Source organism: Haliotis rufescens, unplaced genomic scaffold, assembly GCF_023055435.1.
Source record: "Haliotis rufescens isolate VD_foot unplaced genomic scaffold, xgHalRufe1.0.p SCAF_12, whole genome shotgun sequence".
In the NCBI taxonomy this organism is placed as follows: domain Eukaryota; kingdom Metazoa; phylum Mollusca; class Gastropoda; order Lepetellida; family Haliotidae; genus Haliotis; species Haliotis rufescens.
In genome coordinates, this window is record NW_025963802.1 from 884,761 (window position 1) to 912,244 (window position 27,484).

The following is a 27,484-nucleotide window of genomic DNA, read 5'->3' on the forward strand; positions in this document are numbered from 1 at the left end:
CATATTCGTACTTTTATGAATTGGCTCAACATAAAGATTGAAAACAGCCAGATGCGCAGCAGATGAATCAAACATTAAAAGTATACATATATATCACAAGCAAACCTTAAAATAGTACTTACAGTTTGGTCTTGACTCGTATCTGTGTCTCAACGGCAGGTGAAGATAAGAGATGATGGAACAGTTTCCCCCATCCTTTATATATACCATTTGTGAATTATACGTGATTGATTTACCTTGGGCTGGCCACTTCCAGGTAAGTAACGCACCTCAGTTTAATGGTGTAAATTAAGCATTCTTTTCGCATCAAAGGGCCCGAGGTTATCACCCTACGGGTACACATGCGAGCTGGTATACATGAACATCGATTAAGGAAGTACAAGACAACGTATATAAAGGTGGCAAACAGACACACTCTCTCTGGCATCGTCCAACTGCATTTCAAACAGTCCTCGATACTCAACGTTTAACCTATATCAAGTAAATATTCGATAACGGTCTGAAAAGTGTGTATCCAGTAAATATATGATGAGGGAGCAACATACATCAGACATTATAATGCATCTGTGTGATACGACATAACAAGAGACCAGAAAACTGACGCAACACACTAGTACAGCCTCACCACAGTACAGCAGTAGCTGTAATACAGCAGCCTGCTCACAAGAAAATAGCTTCTGCTGAATATACTGCAGAAGTCCCCAGATACTATACATTATTCTCCCCGAATTTTATTTATCTTACTGCACAATAACAATAAACTACAACAGCTTTATTTCCTAACTGATAGGTACATATATTGGTTTCTTCTCACAAAGGGACTGTCACTATGAATACTCACAACACCTTTTTATGCGTGTAATATCTGTTAAAAGCCTAAATTACACCAATGTCTTCTGAAAACATGATTGACATATGAACAACAGCTTGTTTTCTCGTCTTTGTTGACTTGTCTTTGTATGTGTTTGTGACGGAGGAACCGTTGGGGCAGGATACGCTTACTTTTGGCAACCGCCAGGTATCATCACTATCTGGTAGTCATTCATACGCACATGCGTGTGATCATTTAAGTCGAAATCGTACCATGGTCTCTGCTTCGAGCAGAGGTTTCGAATGATTCTGAAAAGGGTTATGTGGCTTTTATTTGCAACTGCGTTTCTTGAGAGAACTCTCTTATTTTCAACATATCATCTTGGTAATTGTACACTTCATTATCAAGGCATTTGTAATAATACGAGCATCACTAAATTTGTTATCTCAATTTCTATAGATAACGCCTGAATATTGATATAATAATTATAGAATGATGACCCTTTAACTACATAAATCGTCAACGCCAGAGAATAATCAGGCTCCATTATCTGCTGAAACAGATTTCATTGGGTGTAAAAGGCAAGATTGTGCTAAAACATATACTGAATATCAGTGATGTCACCAGGTGTTAATGAATAGTTTATATTTGTGTATATTTGAGCTCCTCCGTCTGTTCCATCGTGTGCCAGATTGGGAGAATGTTGTCTTTTGACAACGTCTCAGCCATTCATACATTTGCATATATACTGAATCACTGTTGCAAATAACTCACTTTAACGTGTTTTAATCTTCGGGTGAATCTTTGGTTCTAAACATTAGAAGAAAGAAGAAAGTATATAAATCGCCTCTACCCTTTACGTATGCCCTTGACATGATGAAGCAGTAGTGATAGTGATGACTGTGTTCTTTTAAGGCGTGTTTAAACCAAAACTCATACCAAGAATAAAACACGCGCAAATCAGTTTGACAATGTATAACTATATAAGCGTTTCCCAGAAAAACCGTACATCTAAAAGTAAAGACGTGTGTTTTCAGAAGAAAATGCTCTTAAAGTATAACACAAAGGTGTTTTCAAAGATAGACATGATCAAACGACTTGTTTTTACAGTCTGGTTGTTGTTATAAAGACTTATGACAAGCTTTAAAGTTGGACCATTTATTCCGCTGAATTTCACTCTCTACAGTTACCAAATGCAATCTCCTTTGTATTGATAAATGATTGTCACTTTTGCGTTGTAATCAAACAATAGGGATATATTAGCTATTTGTTTGTTGATTGCAATCTTCAATCCTACCAATCCAGTTCGGAATCTTAAAATTCGCAGTCTGATTTAATCAATATGTATTTTACAAATAGCGCCTACAGGGAAGGTGGTTAGTAAACACACAACTAAATATCTATATAGATACTTCTCCTATTAATTACATAAGCAGTATGCAAAATGTTAAATTGCATCATCAAATCAAGAAGTACATGTTTGATGGAAATTACAAATAATTCGTAGTTTGATAAGCTACACCCGGACAAGCGTTTTTAATAGTTACTTTTGAATTCAATCGTTTTGTTTGTGTTATTAATAAACTGTAAAGATATGTTACTGTCATGGAAATTCCAACTGTATGCATTCCCTTCTAACCAAAGCAGTAAGAATCTTGCAACATTTGTTTTGATGCTCTACATCACCATGGCTTTCGCTGTTTCATTGCAGCAGCTCAGATATTATTTATACAAAGCGCCATAACAACATGTAGATTGTATTCTGAATACAACTTTCGCTCATTTTCAAGGACAGCACACACATTTGCATTTCAATACAGTGCATACTGTCTACCCCTTGATCCCGTTAATGAACGCTTTGACCAAAATTGATACTCCTGCTTATTTGTTTCGCTGCGTGTTTTTAAAATGCAAATTGAAATACAGACAGCCAATTCCAGATATTATGGTACTTCAAATGGCCATCAAACCCTTTCGTGGCAGCCCAAATGATACATTCCCGTGAAACATGAACTCGGGTAAGTGACATTTTGTGGGAGATACATCAAGCATAAAATCCCTCCTCTTATCATCATGTCCGGTTTCCTCAGGAACTTAATACACATTTCAGTAGTTGATATCTTAGCTTGAAGTAAAACGCAATATCATTTAAGTGCTTGGATATTGGTCTACAACACGTACTATGTCCAGTGTATACAATATGGAGAAACATAGATCACTTTTCCATTGTGAACATTCAATTCAGTTTTCAGATTCTCAAACAAATTTCAAGGCGTAAATAAATATGACAAGATTTTATTGAACCAATTCCATTGGTTTGAGAATATACATAAATACCCAGCATCACATTGCAGGTGATAATAACTCAATAATAGCCGATACCTGAAACAAAAAAATAGTAGAATAAAATTGGGATATATGGATAAGTCACAACGAAGTCTTGAAACTAGCTGCATGATAAGCTAAACCAAATATTAGAGAAAGCAGAGAATAATTTTGAAGATGTTTTATAAATGTCATCAGCTTTGTCGCGTAAAATAATAATACCACATAGGTAAATTATAAAATTTTGCAAACGAGACTGAAAGTGGGATACGATAAACAAATGATATCATATTTTGTGAAATACCTTTTCCCAATCCAATTCCGTATCCTCCAATTCCGCCGTAGAGACCACCATAGCCTCCAAGTCCTCCGTACAGACCTCCCATGCCTCCGTATAGACCTCCCACGCCTCCGTATAGACCTCCCATGCCTCCGTATAGACCTCCCACGCCTCCGTATAGACCTCCCATGCCTCCGTACAGACCTCCATAGCCTCCGTACAGACCTCCAAGGCCTCCGTGCAATCCACCCATTCCGTAGCCAATTCCGCCCAGTCCTCCTTTCAACCCGCCAATTCCACCATACAGACCGGTAGGCTCGGCAAAGGCGGTAACAGCCAGGCAGGCAACAAGAGCGGCGACTATCTTCATCATTTTGAGTATCTATTGAGTAAGGTGAAAATCGTTGTCAAGAAAGGGAAATAGCATGTTATCGTTACTCATCTGGTACATTCAGTTCACACCACTCATTGTGAATTATGTTATCAGTTTTACTTTCACCTGCATTCATATATTTCCCAATTTACAAGAACGTTTTATGTTACATATTCGTACTTTTATGAATTGGCTCAACATAAAGATTGAAAACAGCCAGATGCGCAGCAGATGAATCAAACATTAAAAGTATACATATATATCACAAGCAAACCTTAAAATAGTACTTACAGTTTGGTCTTGACTCGTATCTGTGTCTCAACGGCAGGTGAAGATAAGAGATGATGGAACAGTTTCCCCCATCCTTTATATATACCATTTGTGAATTATACGTGATTGATTTACCTTGGGCTGGCCACTTCCAGGTAAGTAACGCACCTCAGTTTAATGGTGTAAATTAAGCATTCTTTTCGCATCAAAGGGCCCGAGGTTATCACCCTACGGGTACACATGCGAGCTGGTATACATGAACATCGATTAAGGAAGTACAAGACAACGTATATAAAGGTGGCAAACAGACACACTCTCTCTGGCATCGTCCAACTGCATTTCAAACAGTCCTCGATACTCAACGTTTAACCTATATCAAGTAAATATTCGATAACGGTCTGAAAAGTGTGTATCCAGTAAATATATGATGAGGGAGCAACATACATCAGACATTATAATGCATCTGTGTGATACGACATAACAAGAGACCAGAAAACTGACGCAACACACTAGTACAGCCTCACCACAGTACAGCAGTAGCACTGTACCACACGGGGTCAACTATGCTAACCGTTTCCGTGTAATACAGCAGCCTGCTCACAAGAAAATAGCTTCTGCTGAATATACTGCAGAAGTCCCCAGATACTACATTATTCTCCCCGAATTTTATTTATCTTACTGCACAATAACAATAAACTACAACAGCTTTATTTCCTAACTGATAGGTACATATATTGGTTTCTTCTCACAAAGGGACTGTCACTATGAATACTCACAACACCTTTTTATGCGTGTAATATCTGTTAAAAGCCTAAATTACACCAATGTCTTCTGAAAACATGATTGACATATGAACAACAGCTTGTTTTCTCGTCTTTGTTGACTTGTCTTTGTATGTGTTTGTGACGGTGGAACCGTTGGGGCAGGATACGCTTACTTTTGGCAACCGCCAGGTATCATCACTATCTGGTAGTCATTCATACGCACATGCGTGTGATCATTAAAGTCGAAATCGTACCATGGTCTCTGCTTCGAGCAGAGGTTTCGAATGATTCTGAAAAGGGTTATGTGGCTTTTATTTGCAACTGCGTTTCTTGAGAGAACTCTCTTATTTTCAACATATCATCTTGGTAATTGTACACTTCATTATCAAGGCATTTGTAATAATACGAGCATCACTAAATTTGTTATCTCAATTTCTATAGATAACGCCTGAATATTGATATAATAATTATAGAATGATGACCCTTTAACTACATAAATCGTCAACGCCAGAGAATAATCAGGCTCCATTATTTGCTGAAACAGATTTCATTGGGTGTAAAAGGCAAGATTGTGCTAAAACATATACTGAATATCAGTGATGTCACCAGGTGTTAATGAATAGTTTATATTTGTATATATTTGAGCTCCTCCGTCAGTTCCATCGTGTGCCAGATTGGGAGAACGTTGTCTTTTGACAACGTCTCAGCCATTCATACATTTGCATATATACTGATTCACTGTTGCAAATAACTCACTTTAACGTGTTTTAATCTTCGGGTGAATCTTTGGTTCTAAACATTAGAAAAAAGAAGAAAGTATATAAATCGCCTCTACCCTTTACGTATGCCCTTGACATGATGAAGCAGTAGTGATAGTGATGACTGTGTTCTTTTAAGGCGTGTTTAAACCAAAACTCATATCAAGAATAAAAACACGCGCAAATCAGTTTGACAATGTATAACTATATAAGGGTTTCCCAGAAAAACCGTACATCTAAAAGTAAAGACGTGTGTTTTCAGAAGAAAATGCTCTTAAAGTATAACACAAAGGTGTTTTCAAAGATAGACATGATCAAACGACTTGTTTTTACAGTCTGGTTGTTGTTATAAAGACTTATGACAAGCTTTAAAGTTGGACCATTTATTCCGCTGAATTTCACTCTCTACAGTTACCAAATGCAATCTCCTTTGTATTGATAAATGATTGTCACTTTTGCGTTGTAATCAAACAATAGGGATATATTAGCTATTTGTTTGTTGATTGCAATCTTCAATCCTACCAATCCAGTTCGGAATCTTAAAATTCGCAGTCTGATTTAATCAATATGTATTTTACAAATAGCGCCTACAGGGAAGGTGGTTAGTAAACACACAATTAAATATCTATATAGATACTTCTCCTATTAATTACATAAGCAGTATGCAAAATGTTAAATTGCATCATCAAATCAAGAAGTACATGTTTGATGGAAATTACAAATAATTCGTAGTTTGATAAGCTACACCCGGACAAGCGTTTTTAATAGTTACTTTTGAATTCAATCGTTTTGTTTGTGTTATTAATAAACTGTAAAGATATGTTACTGTCATGGAAATTCCAACTGTATGCATTCCCTTCTAACCAAAGCAGTAAGAATCTTGCAACATTTGTTTTGATGCTCTACATCACCATGGCTTTCGCTGTTTCATTGCAGCAGCTCAGATATTATTTATACAAAGCGCCATAACAACATGTAGATTGTATTCTGAATACAACTTTCGCTCATTTTCAAGGACAGCACACACATTTGCATTTCAATACAGTGCACACTGTCTACCCCTTGATCCCGTTAATGAACGCTTTGACCAAAATTGATACTCCTGCTTATTTGTTTCGCTGCGTGTTTTTAAAATGCAAATTGAAATACAGACAGCCAATTCCAGATATTATGGTACTTCAAATGGCCATCAAACCCTTTCGTGGCAGCCCAAATGATACATTCCCGTGAAACATGAACTCGGGTAAGTGACATTTTGTGGGAGATACATCAAGCATAAAATCCCTCCTCTTATCATCATGTCCGGTTTCCTCAGGAACTTAATACACATTTCAGTAGTTGATATCTTAGCTTGAAGTAAAACGCAATATCATTTAAGTGCTTGGATATTGGTCTACAACACGTACTATGTCCAGTGTATACAATATGGAGAAACATAGATCACTTTTCCATTGTGAACATTCAATTCAGTTTTCAGATTCTCAAACAAATTTCAAGGCGTAAATAAATATGACAAGATTTTATTGAACCAATTCCATTGGTTTGAGAATATACATAAATACCCAGCATCACATTGCAGGTGATAATAACTCAATAATAGCCGATACCTGAAACAAAAAAATAGTAGAATAAAATTGGGATATATGGATAAGTCACAACGAAGTCTTGAAACTAGCTGCATGATAAGCTAAACCAAATATTAGAGAAAGCAGAGAATAATTTTGAAGATGTTTTATAAATGTCATCAGCTTTGTCGCGTAAAATAATAATACCACATAGGTAAATTATAAATTTTTGCAAACGAGACTGAAAGTGGGATACGATAAACAAATGATATCATATTTTGTGAAATACCTTTTCCCAATCCAATTCCGTATCCTCCAATTCCGCCGTAGAGACCACCATAGCCTCCAAGTCCTCCGTACAGACCTCCCATGCCTCCGTATAGACCTCCCACGCCTCCGTATAGACCTCCCATGCCTCCGTATAGACCTCCCACGCCTCCGTATAGACCTCCCATGCCTCCGTACAGACCTCCATAGCCTCCGTACAGACCTCCAAGGCCTCCGTGCAATCCACCCATTCCGTAGCCAATTCCGCCCAGTCCTCCTTTCAACCCGCCAATTCCACCATACAGACCGGTAGGCTCGGCAAAGGCGGTAACAGCCAGGCAGGCAACAAGAGCGGCGACTATCTTCATCATTTTGAGTATCTATTGAGTAAGGTGAAAATCGTTGTCAAGAAAGGGAAATAGCATGTTATCGTTACTCATCTGGTACATTCAGTTCACACCACTCATTGTGAATTATGTTATCAGTTTTACTTTCACCTGCATTCATATATTTCCCAATTTACAAGAACGTTTTATGTTACATATTCGTACTTTTATGAATTGGCTCAACATAAAGATTGAAAACAGCCAGATGCGCAGCAGATGAATCAAACATTAAAAGTATACATATATATCACAAGCAAACCTTAAAATAGTACTTACAGTTTGGTCTTGACTCGTATCTGTGTCTCAACGGCAGGTGAAGATAAGAGATGATGGAACAGTTTCCCCCATCCTTTATATATACCATTTGTGAATTATACGTGATTGATTTACCTTGGGCTGGCCACTTCCAGGTAAGTAACGCACCTCAGTTTAATGGTGTAAATTAAGCATTCTTTTCGCATCAAAGGGCCCGAGGTTATCACCCTACGGGTACACATGCGAGCTGGTATACATGAACATCGATTAAGGAAGTACAAGACAACGTATATAAAGGTGGCAAACAGACACACTCTCTCTGGCATCGTCCAACTGCATTTCAAACAGTCCTCGATACTCAACGTTTAACCTATATCAAGTAAATATTCGATAACGGTCTGAAAAGTGTGTATCCAGTAAATATATGATGAGGGAGCAACATACATCAGACATTATAATGCATCTGTGTGATACGACATAACAAGAGACCAGAAAACTGACGCAACACACTAGTACAGCCTCACCACAGTACAGCAGTAGCACTGTACCACACGGGGTCAACTATGCTAACCGTTTCCGTGTAATACAGCAGCCTGCTCACAAGAAAATAGCTTCTGCTGAATATACTGCAGAAGTCCCCAGATACTATACATTATTCTCCCCGAATTTTATTTATCTTACTGCACAATAACAATAAACTACAACAGCTTTATTTCCTAACTGATAGGTACATATATTGGTTTCTTCTCACAAAGGGACTGTCACTATGAATACTCACAACACCTAGCAGTAGTGATAGTGATGACTGTGTTCTTTTAAGGCGTGTTTAAACCAAAACTCATATCAAGAATAAAAACACGCGCAAATCAGTTTGACAATGTATAACTATATAAGGGTTTCCCAGAAAAACCGTACATCTAAAAGTAAAGACGTGTGTTTTCAGAAGAAAATGCTCTTAAAGTATAACACAAAGGTGTTTTCAAAGATAGACATGATCAAACGACTTGTTTTTACAGTCTGGTTGTTGTTATAAAGACTTATGACAAGCTTTAAAGTTGGACCATTTATTCCGCTGAATTTCACTCTCTACAGTTACCAAATGCAATCTCCTTTGTATTGATAAATGATTGTCACTTTTGCGTTGTAATCAAACAATAGGGATATATTAGCTATTTGTTTGTTGATTGCAATCTTCAATCCTACCAATCCAGTTCGGAATCTTAAAATTCGCAGTCTGATTTAATCAATATGTATTTTACAAATAGCGCCTACAGGGAAGGTGGTTAGTAAACACACAACTAAATATCTATATAGATACTTCTCCTATTAATTACATAAGCAGTATGCAAAATGTTAAATTGCATCATCAAATCAAGAAGTACATGTTTGATGGAAATTACAAATAATTCGTAGTTTGATAAGCTACACCCGGACAAGCGTTTTTAATAGTTACTTTTGAATTCAATCGTTTTGTTTGTGTTATTAATAAACTGTAAAGATATGTTACTGTCATGGAAATTCCAACTGTATGCATTCCCTTCTAACCAAAGCAGTAAGAATCTTGCAACATTTGTTTTGATGCTCTACATCACCATGGCTTTCGCTGTTTCATTGCAGCAGCTCAGATATTATTTATACAAAGCGCCATAACAACATGTAGATTGTATTCTAAATACAACTTTCGCTCATTTTCAAGGACAGCACACACATTTGCATTTCAATACAGTGCACACTGTCTACCCCTTGATCCCGTTAATGAACGCTTTGACCAAAATTGATACTCCTGCTTATTTGTTTCGCTGCGTGTTTTTAAAATGCAAATTGAAATACAGACAGCCAATTCCAGATATTATGGTACTTCAAATGGCCATCAAACCCTTTCGTGGCAGCCCAAATGATACATTCCCGTGAAACATGAACTCGGGTAAGTGACATTTTGTGGGAGATACATCAAGCATAAAATCCCTCCTCTTATCATCATGTCCGGTTTCCTCAGGAACTTAATACACATTTCAGTAGTTGATATCTTAGCTTGAAGTAAAACGCAATATCATTTAAGTGCTTGGATATTGGTCTACAACACGTACTATGTCCAGTGTATACAATATGGAGAAACATAGATCACTTTTCCATTGTGAACATTCAATTCAGTTTTCAGATTCTCAAACAAATTTCAAGGCGTAAATAAATATGACAAGATTTTATTGAACCAATTCCATTGGTTTGAGAATATACATAAATACCCAGCATCACATTGCAGGTGATAATAACTCAATAATAGCCGATACCTGAAACAAAAAAATAGCAGAATAAAATTGGGATATATGGATAAGTCACAACGAAGTCTTGAAACTAGCTGCATGATAAGCTAAACCAAATATTAGAGAAAGCAGAGAATAATTTTGAAGATGTTTTATAAATGTCATCAGCTTTGTCGCGTAAAATAATAATACCACATAGGTAAATTATAATTTTTTGCAAACGAGACTGAAAGTGGGATACGATAAACAAATGATATCATATTTTGTGAAATACCTTTTCCCAATCCAATTCCGTATCCTCCAATTCCGCCGTAGAGACCACCATAGCCTCCAAGTCCTCCGTACAGACCTCCCATGCCTCCGTATAGACCTCCCACGCCTCCGTATAGACCTCCCATGCCTCCGTATAGACCTCCCACGCCTCCGTATAGACCTCCCATGCCTCCGTACAGACCTCCATAGCCTCCGTACAGACCTCCAAGGCCTCCGTGCAATCCACCCATTCCGTAGCCAATTCCGCCCAGTCCTCCTTTCAACCCGCCAATTCCACCATACAGACCGGTAGGCTCGGCAAAGGCGGTAACAGCCAGGCAGGCAACAAGAGCGGCGACTATCTTCATCATTTTGAGTATCTATTGAGTAAGTAGAAAATCGTTGTCAAGAAAGGGAAATAGCATGTTATCGTTACTCATCTGGTACATTCAGTTCACACCACTCATTGTGAATTATGTTATCAGTTTTACTTTCACCTGCATTCATATATTTCCCAATTTACAAGAACGTTTTATGTTACATATTCGTACTTTTATGAATTGGCTCAACATAAAGATTGAAAACAGCCAGATGCGCAGCAGATGAATCAAACATTAAAAGTATACATATATATCACAAGCAAACCTTAAAATAGTACTTACAGTTTGGTCTTGACTCGTATCTGTGTCTCAACGGCAGGTGAAGATAAGAGATGATGGAACAGTTTCCCCCATCCTTTATATATACCATTTGTGAATTATACGTGATTGATTTACCTTGGGCTGGCCACTTCCAGGTAAGTAACGCACCTCAGTTTAATGGTGTAAATTAAGCATTCTTTTCGCATCAAAGGGCCCGAGGTTATCACCCTACGGGTACACATGCGAGCTGGTATACATGAACATCGATTAAGGAAGTACAAGACAACGTATATAAAGGTGGCAAACAGACACACTCTCTCTGGCATCGTCCAACTGCATTTCAAACAGTCCTCGATACTCAACGTTTAACCTATATCAAGTAAATATTCGATAACGGTCTGAAAAGTGTGTATCCAGTAAATATATGATGAGGGAGCAACATACATCAGACATTATAATGCATCTGTGTGATACGACATAACAAGAGACCAGAAAACTGACGCAACACACTAGTACAGCCTCACCACAGTACAGCAGTAGCACTGTACCACACGGGGTCAACTATGCTAACCGTTTCCGTGTAATACAGCAGCCTGCTCACAAGAAAATAGCTTCTGCTGAATATACTGCAGAAGTCCCCAGATACTATACATTATTCTCCCCGAATTTTATTTATCTTACTGCACAATAACAATAAACTACAACAGCTTTATTTCCTAACTGATAGGTACATATATTGGTTTCTTCTCACAAAGGGACTGTCACTATGAATACTCACAACACCTTTTTATGCGTGTAATATCTGTTAAAAGCCTAAATTACACCAATGTCTTCTGAAAACATGATTGACATATGAACAACAGCTTGTTTTCTCGTCTTTGTTGACTTGTCTTTGTATGTGTTTGTGACGGAGGAACCGTTGGGGCAGGATACGCTTACTTTTGGCAACCGCCAGGTATCATCACTATCTGGTAGTCATTCATACGCACATGCGTGTGATCATTAAAGTCGAAATCGTACAATTGTCTCTGCTTCGAGCAGAGCTTTCGAATGATTCTGAAAAGGGTTATGTGGCTTTTATTTGCAACTGCGTTTCTTGAGAGAACTCTCTTATTTTCAACATATCATCTTGATAATTGTACACTTCATTATCAAGGCATTTGTAATAATACGAGCATCACTAAATTTGTTATCTCAATTTCTATAGATAACGCCTGAATATTGATATAATAATTATAGAATGATGACCCTTTAACTACATTAATCGTCAACGCCAGAGAATAATCAGGCTCCAATATCTGCTGAAACAGATTTCATTGGGTGTAAAAGGCAAGATTGTGCTAAAACATATACTGAATATCAGTGATGTCACCAGGTGTTAATGAATAGTTTATATTTGTATATATTTGAGCTCCTCCGTCAGTTCCATCGTGTGCCAGATTGGGAGAATGTTGTCTTTTGACAACGTCTCAGCCATTCATACATTTGCATATATACTGATTCACTGTTGCAAATAACTCACTTTAACGTGTTTTAATCTTCGGGTGAATCTTTGGTTCTAAACATTAGAAAAAAGAAGAAAGTATATAAATCGCCTCTACCCTTTACGTATGCCCTTGACATGATGAAGCAGTAGTGATAGTGATGACTGTGTTCTTTTAAGGCGTGTTTAAACCAAAACTCATATCAAGAATAAAAACACGCGCAAATCAGTTTGACAATGTATAACTATATAAGGGTTTCCCAGAAAAACCGTACATCTAAAAGTAAAGACGTGTGTTTTCAGAAGAAAATGCTCTTAAAGTATAACACAAAGGTGTTTTCAAAGATAGACATGATCAAACGACTTGTTTTTACAGTCTGGTTGTTGTTATAAAGACTTATGACAAGCTTTAAAGTTGGACCATTTATTCCGCTGAATTTCACTCTCTACAGTTACCAAATGCAATCTCCTTTGTATTGATAAATGATTGTCACTTTTGCGTTGTAATCAAACAATAGGGATATATTAGCTATTTGTTTGTTGATTGCAATCTTCAATCCTACCAATCCAGTTCGGAATCTTAAAATTCGCAGTCTGATTTAATCAATATGTATTTTACAAATAGCGCCTACAGGGAAGGTGGTTAGTAAACACACAACTAAATATCTATATAGATACTTCTCCTATTAATTACATAAGCAGTATGCAAAATGTTAAATTGCATCATCAAATCAAGAAGTACATGTTTGATGGAAATTACAAATAATTCGTAGTTTGATAAGCTACACCCGGACAAGCGTTTTTAATAGTTACTTTTGAATTCAATCGTTTTGTTTGTGTTATTAATAAACTGTAAAGATATGTTACTGTCATGGAAATTCCAACTGTATGCATTCCCTTCTAACCAAAGCAGTAAGAATCTTGCAACATTTGTTTTGATGCTCTACATCACCATGGCTTTCGCTGTTTCATTGCAGCAGCTCAGATATTATTTATACAAAGCGCCATAACAACATGTAGATTGTATTCTGAATACAACTTTCGCTCATTTTCAAGGACAGCACACACATTTGCATTTCAATACAGTGCACACTGTCTACCCCTTGATCCCGTTAATGAACGCTTTGACCAAAATTGATACTCCTGCTTATTTGTTTCGCTGCGTGTTTTTAAAATGCAAATTGAAATACAGACAGCCAATTCCAGATATTATGGTACTTCAAATGGCCATCAAACCCTTTCGTGGCAGCCCAAATGATACATTCCCGTGAAACATGAACTCGGGTAAGTGACATTTTGTGGGAGATACATCAAGCATAAAATCCCTCCTCTTATCATCATGTCCGGTTTCCTCAGGAACTTAATACACATTTCAGTAGTTGATATCTTAGCTTGAAGTAAAACGCAATATCATTTAAGTGCTTGGATATTGGTCTACAACACGTACTATGTCCAGTGTATACAATATGGAGAAACATAGATCACTTTTCCATTGTGAACATTCAATTCAGTTTTCAGATTCTCAAACAAATTTCAAGGCGTAAATAAATATGACAAGATTTTATTGAACCAATTCCATTGGTTTGAGAATATACATAAATACCCAGCATCACATTGCAGGTGATAATAACTCAATAATAGCCGATACCTGAAACAAAAAAATAGCAGAATAAAATTGGGATATATGGATAAGTCACAACGAAGTCTTGAAACTAGCTGCATGATAAGCTAAACCAAATATTAGAGAAAGCAGAGAATAATTTTGAAGATGTTTTATAAATGTCATCAGCTTTGTCGCGTAAAATAATAATACCACATAGGTAAATTATAATTTTTTGCAAACGAGACTGAAAGTGGGATACGATAAACAAATGATATCATATTTTGTGAAATACCTTTTCCCAATCCAATTCCGTATCCTCCAATTCCGCCGTAGAGACCACCATAGCCTCCAAGTCCTCCGTACAGACCTCCCATGCCTCCGTATAGACCTCCCACGCCTCCGTATAGACCTCCCATGCCTCCGTATAGACCTCCCACGCCTCCGTATAGACCTCCCATGCCTCCGTACAGACCTCCATAGCCTCCGTACAGACCTCCAAGGCCTCCGTGCAATCCACCCATTCCGTAGCCAATTCCGCCCAGTCCTCCTTTCAACCCGCCAATTCCACCATACAGACCGGTAGGCTCGGCAAAGGCGGTAACAGCCAGGCAGGCAACAAGAGCGGCGACTATCTTCATCATTTTGAGTATCTATTGAGTAAGTAGAAAATCGTTGTCAAGAAAGGGAAATAGCATGTTATCGTTACTCATCTGGTACATTCAGTTCACACCACTCATTGTGAATTATGTTATCAGTTTTACTTTCACCTGCATTCATATATTTCCCAATTTACAAGAACGTTTTATGTTACATATTCGTACTTTTATGAATTGGCTCAACATAAAGATTGAAAACAGCCAGATGCGCAGCAGATGAATCAAACATTAAAAGTATACATATATATCACAAGCAAACCTTAAAATAGTACTTACAGTTTGGTCTTGACTCGTATCTGTGTCTCAACGGCAGGTGAAGATAAGAGATGATGGAACAGTTTCCCCCATCCTTTATATATACCATTTGTGAATTATACGTGATTGATTTACCTTGGGCTGGCCACTTCCAGGTAAGTAACGCACCTCAGTTTAATGGTGTAAATTAAGCATTCTTTTCGCATCAAAGGGCCCGAGGTTATCACCCTACGGGTACACATGCGAGCTGGTATACATGAACATCGATTAAGGAAGTACAAGACAACGTATATAAAGGTGGCAAACAGACACACTCTCTCTGGCATCGTCCAACTGCATTTCAAACAGTCCTCGATACTCAACGTTTAACCTATATCAAGTAAATATTCGATAACGGTCTGAAAAGTGTGTATCCAGTAAATATATGATGAGGGAGCAACATACATCAGACATTATAATGCATCTGTGTGATACGACATAACAAGAGACCAGAAAACTGACGCAACACACTAGTACAGCCTCACCACAGTACAGCAGTAGCACTGTACCACACGGGGTCAACTATGCTAACCGTTTCCGTGTAATACAGCAGCCTGCTCACAAGAAAATAGCTTCTGCTGAATATACTGCAGAAGTCCCCAGATACTATACATTATTCTCCCCGAATTTTATTTATCTTACTGCACAATAACAATAAACTACAACAGCTTTATTTCCTAACTGATAGGTACATATATTGGTTTCTTCTCACAAAGGGACTGTCACTATGAATACTCACAACACCTTTTTATGCGTGTAATATCTGTTAAAAGCCTAAATTACACCAATGTCTTCTGAAAACATGATTGACATATGAACAACAGCTTGTTTTCTCGTCTTTGTTGACTTGTCTTTGTATGTGTTTGTGACGGAGGAACCGTTGGGGCAGGATACGCTTACTTTTGGCAACCGCCAGGTATCATCACTATCTGGTAGTCATTCATACGCACATGCGTGTGATCATTAAAGTCGAAATCGTACAATTGTCTCTGCTTCGAGCAGAGCTTTCGAATGATTCTGAAAAGGGTTATGTGGCTTTTATTTGCAACTGCGTTTCTTGAGAGAACTCTCTTATTTTCAACATATCATCTTGATAATTGTACACTTCATTATCAAGGCATTTGTAATAATACGAGCATCACTAAATTTGTTATCTCAATTTCTATAGATAACGCCTGAATATTGATATAATAATTATAGAATGATGACCCTTTAACTACATTAATCGTCAACGCCAGAGAATAATCAGGCTCCAATATCTGCTGAAACAGATTTCATTGGGTGTAAAAGGCAAGATTGTGCTAAAACATATACTGAATATCAGTGATGTCACCAGGTGTTAATGAATAGTTTATATTTGTATATATTTGAGCTCCTCCGTCAGTTCCATCGTGTGCCAGATTGGGAGAATGTTGTCTTTTGACAACGTCTCAGCCATTCATACATTTGCATATATACTGATTCACTGTTGCAAATAACTCACTTTAACGTGTTTTAATCTTCGGGTGAATCTTTGGTTCTAAACATTAGAAAAAAGAAGAAAGTATATAAATCGCCTCTACCCTTTACGTATGCCCTTGACATGATGAAGCAGTAGTGATAGTGATGACTGTGTTCTTTTAAGGCGTGTTTAAACCAAAACTCATATCAAGAATAAAAACACGCGCAAATCAGTTTGACAATGTATAACTATATAAGGGTTTCCCAGAAAAACCGTACATCTAAAAGTAAAGACGTGTGTTTTCAGAAGAAAATGCTCTTAAAGTATAACACAAAGGTGTTTTCAAAGATAGACATGATCAAACGACTTGTTTTTACAGTCTGGTTGTTGTTATAAAGACTTATGACAAGCTTTAAAGTTGGACCATTTATTCCGCTGAATTTCACTCTCTACAGTTACCAAATGCAATCTCCTTTGTATTGATAAATGATTGTCACTTTTGCGTTGTAATCAAACAATAGGGATATATTAGCTATTTGTTTGTTGATTGCAATCTTCAATCCTACCAATCCAGTTCGGAATCTTAAAATTCGCAGTCTGATTTAATCAATATGTATTTTACAAATAGCGCCTACAGGGAAGGTGGTTAGTAAACACACAACTAAATATCTATATAGATACTTCTCCTATTAATTACATAAGCAGTATGCAAAATGTTAAATTGCATCATCAAATCAAGAAGTACATGTTTGATGGAAATTACAAATAATTCGTAGTTTGATAAGCTACACCCGGACAAGCGTTTTTAATAGTTACTTTTGAATTCAATCGTTTTGTTTGTGTTATTAATAAACTGTAAAGATATGTTACTGTCATGGAAATTCCAACTGTATGCATTCCCTTCTAACCAAAGCAGTAAGAATCTTGCAACATTTGTTTTGATGCTCTACATCACCATGGCTTTCGCTGTTTCATTGCAGCAGCTCAGATATTATTTATACAAAGCGCCATAACAACATGTAGATTGTATTCTGAATACAACTTTCGCTCATTTTCAAGGACAGCACACACATTTGCATTTCAATACAGTGCACACTGTCTACCCCTTGATCCCGTTAATGAACGCTTTGACCAAAATTGATACTCCTGCTTATTTGTTTCGCTGCGTGTTTTTAAAATGCAAATTGAAATACAGACAGCCAATTCCAGATATTATGGTACTTCAAATGGCCATCAAACCCTTTCGTGGCAGCCCAAATGATACATTCCCGTGAAACATGAACTCGGGTAAGTGACATTTTGTGGGAGATACATCAAGCATAAAATCCCTCCTCTTATCATCATGTCCGGTTTCCTCAGGAACTTAATACACATTTCAGTAGTTGATATCTTAGCTTGAAGTAAAACGCAATATCATTTAAGTGCTTGGATATTGGTCTACAACACGTACTATGTCCAGTGTATACAATATGGAGAAACATAGATCACTTTTCCATTGTGAACATTCAATTCAGTTTTCAGATTCTCAAACAAATTTCAAGGCGTAAATAAATATGACAAGATTTTATTGAACCAATTCCATTGGTTTGAGAATATACATAAATACCCAGCATCACATTGCAGGTGATAATAACTCAATAATAGCCGATACCTGAAACAAAAAAATAGTAGAATAAAATTGGGATATATGGATAAGTCACAACGAAGTCTTGAAACTAGCTGCATGATAAGCTAAACCAAATATTAGAGAAAGCAGAGAATAATTTTGAAGATGTTTTATAAATGTCATCAGCTTTGTCGCGTAAAATAATAATACCACATAGGTAAATTATAAAATTTTGCAAACGAGACTGAAAGTGGGATACGATAAACAAATGATATCATATTTTGTGAAATACCTTTTCCCAATCCAATTCCGTATCCTCCAATTCCGCCGTAGAGACCACCATAGCCTCCAAGTCCTCCGTACAGACCTCCCATGCCTCCGTATAGACCTCCCACGCCTCCGTATAGACCTCCCATGCCTCCGTATAGACCTCCCACGCCTCCGTATAGACCTCCCATGCCTCCGTACAGACCTCCATAGCCTCCGTACAGACCTCCAAGGCCTCCGTGCAATCCACCCATTCCGTAGCCAATTCCGCCCAGTCCTCCTTTCAACCCGCCAATTCCACCATACAGACCGGTAGGCTCGGCAAAGGCGGTAACAGCCAGGCAGGCAACAAGAGCGGCGACTATCTTCATCATTTTGAGTATCTATTGAGTAAGGTGAAAATCGTTGTCAAGAAAGGGAAATAGCATGTTATCGTTACTCATCTGGTACATTCAGTTCACACCACTCATTGTGAATTATGTTATCAGTTTTACTTTCACCTGCATTCATAGATTTCCCAATTTACAAGAACGTTTTATGTTACATATTCGTACTTTTATGAATTGGCTCAACATAAAGATTGAAAACAGCCAGATGCGCAGCAGATGAATCAAACATTAAAAGTATACATATATATCACAAGCAAACCTTAAAATAGTACTTACAGTTTGGTCTTGACTCGTATCTGTGTCTCAACGGCAGGTGAAGATAAGAGATGATGGAACAGTTTCCCCCATCCTTTATATATACCATTTGTGAATTATACGTGATTGATTTACCTTGGGCTGGCCACTTCCAGGTAAGTAACGCACCTCAGTTTAATGGTGTAAATTAAGCATTCTTTTCGCATCAAAGGGCCCGAGGTTATCACCCTACGGGTACACATGCGAGCTGGTATACATGAACATCGATTAAGGAAGTACAAGACAACGTATATAAAGGTGGCAAACAGACACACTCTCTCTGGCATCGTCCAACTGCATTTCAAACAGTCCTCGATACTCAACGTTTAACCTATATCAAGTAAATATTCGATAACGGTCTGAAAAGTGTGTATCCAGTAAATATATGATGAGGGAGCAACATACATCAGACATTATAATGCATCTGTGTGATACGACATAACAAGAGACCAGAAAACTGACGCAACACACTAGTACAGCCTCACCACAGTACAGCAGTAGCACTGTACCACACGGGGTCAACTATGCTAACCGTTTCCGTGTAATACAGCAGCCTGCTCACAAGAAAATAGCTTCTGCTGAATATACTGCAGAAGTCCCCAGATACTATACATTATTCTCCCCGAATTTTATTTATCTTACTGCACAATAACAATAAACTACAACAGCTTTATTTCCTAACTGATAGGTACATATATTGGTTTCTTCTCACAAAGGGACTGTCACTATGAATACTCACAACACCTTTTTATGCGTGTAATATCTGTTAAAAGCCTAAATTACACCAATGTCTTCTGAAAACATGATTGACATATGAACAACAGCTTGTTTTCTCGTCTTTGTTGACTTGTCTTTGTATGTGTTTGTGACGGAGGAACCGTTGGGGCAGGATACGCTTACTTTTGGCAACCGCCAGGTATCATCACTATCTGGTAGTCATTCATACGCACATGCGTGTGATCATTAAAGTCGAAATCGTACAATTGTCTCTGCTTCGAGCAGAGCTTTCGAATGATTCTGAAAAGGGTTATGTGGCTTTTATTTGCAACTGCGTTTCTTGAGAGAACTCTCTTATTTTCAACATATCATCTTGATAATTGTACACTTCATTATCAAGGCATTTGTAATAATACGAGCATCACTAAATTTGTTATCTCAATTTCTATAGATAACGCCTGAATATTGATATAATAATTATAGAATGATGACCCTTTAACTACATTAATCGTCAACGCCAGAGAATAATCAGGCTCCAATATCTGCTGAAACAGATTTCATTAGGTGTAAAAGGCAAGATTGTGCTAAAACATATACTGAATATCAGTGATGTCACCAGGTGTTAATGAATAGTTTATATTTGTATATATTTGAGCTCCTCCGTCAGTTCCATCGTGTGCCAGATTGGGAGAACGTTGTCTTTTGACAACGTCTCAGCCATTCATACATTTGCATATATACTGATTCACTGTTGCAAATAACTCACTTTAACGTGTTTTAATCTTCGGGTGAATCTTTGGTTCTAAACATTAGAAAAAAGAAGAAAGTATATAAATCGCCTCTACCCTTTACGTATGCCCTTGACATGATGAAGCAGTAGTGATAGTGATGACTGTGTTCTTTTAAGGCGTGTTTAAACCAAAACTCATATCAAGAATAAAAACACGCGCAAATCAGTTTGACAATGTATAACTATATAAGGGTTTCCCAGAAAAACCGTACATCTAAAAGTAAAGACGTGTGTTTTCAGAAGAAAATGCTCTTAAAGTATAACACAAAGGTGTTTTCAAAGATAGACATGATCAAACGACTTGTTTTTACAGTCTGGTTGTTGTTATAAAGACTTATGACAAGCTTTAAAGTTGGACCATTTATTCCGCTGAATTTCACTCTCTACAGTTACCAAATGCAATCTCCTTTGTATTGATAAATGATTGTCACTTTTGCGTTGTAATCAAACAATAGGGATATATTAGCTATTTGTTTGTTGATTGCAATCTTCAATCCTACCAATCCAGTTCGGAATCTTAAAATTCGCAGTCTGATTTAATCAATATGTATTTTACAAATAGCGCCTACAGGGAAGGTGGTTAGTAAACACACAACTAAATATCTATATAGATACTTCTCCTATTAATTACATAAGCAGTATGCAAAATGTTAAATTGCATCATCAAATCAAGAAGTACATGTTTGATGGAAATTACAAATAATTCGTAGTTTGATAAGCTACACCCGGACAAGCGTTTTTAATAGTTACTTTTGAATTCAATCGTTTTGTTTGTGTTATTAATAAACTGTAAAGATATGTTACTGTCATGGAAATTCCAACTGTATGCATTCCCTTCTAACCAAAGCAGTAAGAATCTTGCAACATTTGTTTTGATGCTCTACATCACCATGGCTTTCGCTGTTTCATTGCAGCAGCTCAGATATTATTTATACAAAGCGCCATAACAACATGTAGATTGTATTCTGAATACAACTTTCGCTCATTTTCAAGGACAGCACACACATTTGCATTTCAATACAGTGCACACTGTCTACCCCTTGATCCCGTTAATGAACGCTTTGACCAAAATTGATACTCCTGCTTATTTGTTTCGCTGCGTGTTTTTAAAATGCAAATTGAAATACAGACAGCCAATTCCAGATATTATGGTACTTCAAATGGCCATCAAACCCTTTCGTGGCAGCCCAAATGATACATTCCCGTGAAACATGAACTCGGGTAAGTGACATTTTGTGGGAGATACATCAAGCATAAAATCCCTCCTCTTATCATCATGTCCGGTTTCCTCAGGAACTTAATACACATTTCAGTAGTTGATATCTTAGCTTGAAGTAAAACGCAATATCATTTAAGTGCTTGGATATTGGTCTACAACACGTACTATGTCCAGTGTATACAATATGGAGAAACATAGATCACTTTTCCATTGTGAACATTCAATTCAGTTTTCAGATTCTCAAACAAATTTCAAGGCGTAAATAAATATGACAAGATTTTATTGAACCAATTCCATTGGTTTGAGAATATACATAAATACCCAGCATCACATTGCAGGTGATAATAACTCAATAATAGCCGATACCTGAAACAAAAAAATAGCAGAATAAAATTGGGATATATGGATAAGTCACAACGAAGTCTTGAAACTAGCTGCATGATAAGCTAAACCAAATATTAGAGAAAGCAGAGAATAATTTTGAAGATGTTTTATAAATGTCATCAGCTTTGTCGCGTAAAATAATAATACCACATAGGTAAATTATAAAATTTTGCAAACGAGACTGAAAGTGGGATACGATAAACAAATGATATCATATTTTGTGAAATACCTTTTCCCAATCCAATTCCGTATCCTCCAATTCCGCCGTAGAGACCACCATAGCCTCCAAGTCCTCCGTACAGACCTCCCATGCCTCCGTATAGACCTCCCACGCCTCCGTATAGACCTCCCATGCCTCCGTATAGACCTCCCACGCCTCCGTATAGACCTCCCATGCCTCCGTACAGACCTCCATAGCCTCCGTACAGACCTCCAAGGCCTCCGTGCAATCCACCCATTCCGTAGCCAATTCCGCCCAGTCCTCCTTTCAACCCGCCAATTCCACCATACAGACCGGTAGGCTCGGCAAAGGCGGTAACAGCCAGGCAGGCAACAAGAGCGGCGACTATCTTCATCATTTTGAGTATCTATTGAGTAAGGTGAAAATCGTTGTCAAGAAAGGGAAATAGCATGTTATCGTTACTCATCTGGTACATTCAGTTCACACCACTCATTGTGAATTATGTTATCAGTTTTACTTTCACCTGCATTCATATATTTCCCAATTTACAAGAACGTTTTATGTTACATATTCGTACTTTTATGAATTGGCTCAACATAAAGATTGAAAACAGCCAGATGCGCAGCAGATGAATCAAACATTAAAAGTATACATATATATCACAAGCAAACCTTAAAATAGTACTTACAGTTTGGTCTTGACTCGTATCTGTGTCTCAACGGCAGGTGAAGATAAGAGATGATGGAACAGTTTCCCCCATCCTTTATATATACCATTTGTGAATTATACGTGATTGATTTACCTTGGGCTGGCCACTTCCAGGTAAGTAACGCACCTCAGTTTAATGGTGTAAATTAAGCATTCTTTTCGCATCAAAGGGCCCGAGGTTATCACCCTACGGGTACACATGCGAGCTGGTATACATGAACATCGATTAAGGAAGTACAAGACAACGTATATAAAGGTGGCAAACAGACACACTCTCTCTGGCATCGTCCAACTGCATTTCAAACAGTCCTCGATACTCAACGTTTAACCTATATCAAGTAAATATTCGATAACGGTCTGAAAAGTGTGTATCCAGTAAATATATGATGAGGGAGCAACATACATCAGACATTATAATGCATCTGTGTGATACGACATAACAAGAGACCAGAAAACTGACGCAACACACTAGTACAGCCTCACCACAGTACAGCAGTAGCACTGTACCACACGGGGTCAACTATGCTAACCGTTTCCGTGTAATACAGCAGCCTGCTCACAAGAAAATAGCTTCTGCTGAATATACTGCAGAAGTCCCCAGATACTATACATTATTCTCCCCGAATTTTATTTATCTTACTGCACAATAACAATAAACTACAACAGCTTTATTTCCTAACTGATAGGTACATATATTGGTTTCTTCTCACAAAGGGACTGTCACTATGAATACTCACAACACCTTTTTATGCGTGTAATATCTGTTAAAAGCCTAAATCACACCAATGTCTTCTGAAAACATGATTGACATATGAACAACAGCTTGTTTTCTCGTCTTTGTTGACTTGTCTTTGTATGTGTTTGTGACGGAGGAACCGTTGGGGCAGGATACGCTTACTTTTGGCAACCGCCAGGTATCATCACTATCTGGTAGTCATTCATACGCACATGCGTGTGATCATTAAAGTCGAAATCGTACAATTGTCTCTGCTTCGAGCAGAGCTTTCGAATGATTCTGAAAAGGGTTATGTGGCTTTTATTTGCAACTGCGTTTCTTGAGAGAACTCTCTTATTTTCAACATATCATCTTGATAATTGTACACTTCATTATCAAGGCATTTGTAATAATACGAGCATCACTAAATTTGTTATCTCAATTTCTATAGATAACGCCTGAATATTGATATAATAATTATAGAATGATGACCCTTTAACTACATTAATCGTCAACGCCAGAGAATAATCAGGCTCCAATATCTGCTGAAACAGATTTCATTGGGTGTAAAAGGCAAGATTGTGCTAAAACATATACTGAATATCAGTGATGTCACCAGGTGTTAATGAATAGTTTATATTTGTATATATTTGAGCTCCTCCGTCAGTTCCATCGTGTGCCAGATTGGGAGAACGTTGTCTTTTGACAACGTCTCAGCCATTCATACATTTGCATATATACTGATTCACTGTTGCAAATAACTCACTTTAACGTGTTTTAATCTTCGGGTGAATCTTTGGTTCTAAACATTAGAAAAAAGAAGAAAGTATATAAATCGCCTCTACCCTTTACGTATGCCCTTGACATGATGAAGCAGTAGTGATAGTGATGACTGTGTTCTTTTAAGGCGTGTTTAAACCAAAACTCATATCAAGAATAAAAACACGCGCAAATCAGTTTGACAATGTATAACTATATAAGGGTTTCCCAGAAAAACCGTACATCTAAAAGTAAAGACGTGTGTTTTCAGAAGAAAATGCTCTTAAAGTATAACACAAAGGTGTTTTCAAAGATAGACATGATCAAACGACTTGTTTTTACAGTCTGGTTGTTGTTATAAAGACTTATGACAAGCTTTAAAGTTGGACCATTTATTCCGCTGAATTTCACTCTCTACAGTTACCAAATGCAATCTCCTTTGTATTGATAAATGATTGTCACTTTTGCGTTGTAATCAAACAATAGGGATATATTAGCTATTTGTTTGTTGATTGCAATCTTCAATCCTACCAATCCAGTTCGGAATCTTAAAATTCGCAGTCTGATTTAATCAATATGTATTTTACAAATAGCGCCTACAGGGAAGGTGGTTAGTAAACACACAACTAAATATCTATATAGATACTTCTCCTATTAATTACATAAGCAGTATGCAAAATGTTAAATTGCATCATCAAATCAAGAAGTACATGTTTGATGGAAATTACAAATAATTCGTAGTTTGATAAGCTACACCCGGACAAGCGTTTTTAATAGTTACTTTTGAATTCAATCGTTTTGTTTGTGTTATTAATAAACTGTAAAGATATGTTACTGTCATGGAAATTCCAACTGTATGCATTCCCTTCTAACCAAAGCAGTAAGAATCTTGCAACATTTGTTTTGATGCTCTACATCACCATGGCTTTCGCTGTTTCATTGCAGCAGCTCAGATATTATTTATACAAAGCGCCATAACAACATGTAGATTGTATTCTGAATACAACTTTCGCTCATTTTCAAGGACAGCACACACATTTGCATTTCAATACAGTGCACACTGTCTACCCCTTGATCCCGTTAATGAACGCTTTGACCAAAATTGATACTCCTGCTTATTTGTTTCGCTGCGTGTTTTTAAAATGCAAATTGAAATACAGACAGCCAATTCCAGATATTATGGTACTTCAAATGGCCATCAAACCCTTTCGTGGCAGCCCAAATGATACATTCCCGTGAAACATGAACTCGGGTAAGTGACATTTTGTGGGAGATACATCAAGCATAAAATCCCTCCTCTTATCATCATGTCCGGTTTCCTCAGGAACTTAATACACATTTCAGTAGTTGATATCTTAGCTTGAAGTAAAACGCAATATCATTTAAGTGCTTGGATATTGGTCTACAACACGTACTATGTCCAGTGTATACAATATGGAGAAACATAGATCACTTTTCCATTGTGAACATTCAATTCAGTTTTCAGATTCTCAAACAAATTTCAAGGCGTAAATAAATATGACAAGATTTTATTGAACCAATTCCATTGGTTTGAGAATATACATAAATACCCAGCATCACATTGCAGGTGATAATAACTCAATAATAGCCGATACCTGAAACAAAAAAATAGCAGAATAAAATTGGGATATATGGATAAGTCACAACGAAGTCTTGAAACTAGCTGCATGATAAGCTAAACCAAATATTAGAGAAAGCAGAGAATAATTTTGAAGATGTTTTATAAATGTCATCAGCTTTGTCGCGTAAAATAATAATACCACATAGGTAAATTATAAAATTTTGCAAACGAGACTGAAAGTGGGATACGATAAACAAATGATATCATATTTTGTGAAATACCTTTTCCCAATCCAATTCCGTATCCTCCAATTCCGCCGTAGAGACCACCATAGCCTCCAAGTCCTCCGTACAGACCTCCCATGCCTCCGTATAGACCTCCCACGCCTCCGTATAGACCTCCCATGCCTCCGTATAGACCTCCCACGCCTCCGTATAGACCTCCCATGCCTCCGTACAGACCTCCATAGCCTCCGTACAGACCTCCAAGGCCTCCGTGCAATCCACCCATTCCGTAGCCAATTCCGCCCAGTCCTCCTTTCAACCCGCCAATTCCACCATACAGACCGGTAGGCTCGGCAAAGGCGGTAACAGCCAGGCAGGCAACAAGAGCGGCGACTATCTTCATCATTTTGAGTATCTATTGAGTAAGGTGAAAATCGTTGTCAAGAAAGGGAAATAGCATGTTATCGTTACTCATCTGGTACATTCAGTTCACACCACTCATTGTGAATTATGTTATCAGTTTTACTTTCACCTGCATTCATATATTTCCCAATTTACAAGAACGTTTTATGTTACATATTCGTACTTTTATGAATTGGCTCAACATAAAGATTGAAAACAGCCAGATGCGCAGCAGATGAATCAAACATTAAAAGTATACATATATATCACAAGCAAACCTTAAAATAGTACTTACAGTTTGGTCTTGACTCGTATCTGTGTCTCAACGGCAGGTGAAGATAAGAGATGATGGAACAGTTTCCCCCATCCTTTATATATACCATTTGTGAATTATACGTGATTGATTTACCTTGGGCTGGCCACTTCCAGGTAAGTAACGCACCTCAGTTTAATGGTGTAAATTAAGCATTCTTTTCGCATCAAAGGGCCCGAGGTTATCACCCTACGGGTACACATGCGAGCTGGTATACATGAACATCGATTAAGGAAGTACAAGACAACG

At 37.5% G+C, this 27,484-nt stretch overlaps 7 long non-coding RNA genes across 7 annotated transcripts; all 7 read right to left on the reverse strand.

The window, feature by feature from the left end:
• Positions 1-3,090: 3,090 nt before the first annotated feature.
• On the reverse strand, positions 3,091-3,627 carry LOC125378324. The gene is made up of 2 exons (XR_007220190.1): positions 3,441-3,627; positions 3,091-3,193 (listed from the first exon to the last, which is right to left on the reverse strand). It is a non-coding gene; the product is annotated as an uncharacterized LOC125378324 (long non-coding RNA).
• Positions 3,628-7,085: 3,458 nt separating this feature from the next.
• LOC125378325 lies at positions 7,086-7,622 on the reverse strand. The gene is made up of 2 exons (XR_007220191.1): positions 7,436-7,622; positions 7,086-7,188 (listed from the first exon to the last, which is right to left on the reverse strand). It is a non-coding gene; the product is annotated as an uncharacterized LOC125378325 (long non-coding RNA).
• Positions 7,623-10,239: 2,617 nt separating this feature from the next.
• On the reverse strand, positions 10,240-10,776 carry LOC125378326. Its single transcript, XR_007220192.1, has 2 exons — positions 10,590-10,776; positions 10,240-10,342 (listed from the first exon to the last, which is right to left on the reverse strand). It is a non-coding gene; the product is annotated as an uncharacterized LOC125378326 (long non-coding RNA).
• A 3,460-nt stretch (positions 10,777-14,236) lies between these two features.
• Positions 14,237-14,773, reverse strand: LOC125378327. Its single transcript, XR_007220193.1, has 2 exons — positions 14,587-14,773; positions 14,237-14,339 (listed from the first exon to the last, which is right to left on the reverse strand). It is a non-coding gene; the product is annotated as an uncharacterized LOC125378327 (long non-coding RNA).
• Positions 14,774-18,233: 3,460 nt separating this feature from the next.
• On the reverse strand, positions 18,234-18,770 carry LOC125378328. Its single transcript, XR_007220194.1, has 2 exons — positions 18,584-18,770; positions 18,234-18,336 (listed from the first exon to the last, which is right to left on the reverse strand). It is a non-coding gene; the product is annotated as an uncharacterized LOC125378328 (long non-coding RNA).
• A 3,460-nt stretch (positions 18,771-22,230) lies between these two features.
• On the reverse strand, positions 22,231-22,767 carry LOC125378329. The gene is made up of 2 exons (XR_007220195.1): positions 22,581-22,767; positions 22,231-22,333 (listed from the first exon to the last, which is right to left on the reverse strand). It is a non-coding gene; the product is annotated as an uncharacterized LOC125378329 (long non-coding RNA).
• Positions 22,768-26,227: 3,460 nt separating this feature from the next.
• On the reverse strand, positions 26,228-26,764 carry LOC125378330. Its single transcript, XR_007220196.1, has 2 exons — positions 26,578-26,764; positions 26,228-26,330 (listed from the first exon to the last, which is right to left on the reverse strand). It is a non-coding gene; the product is annotated as an uncharacterized LOC125378330 (long non-coding RNA).
• Between the last annotated feature and the right edge of the window lie 720 nt (positions 26,765-27,484).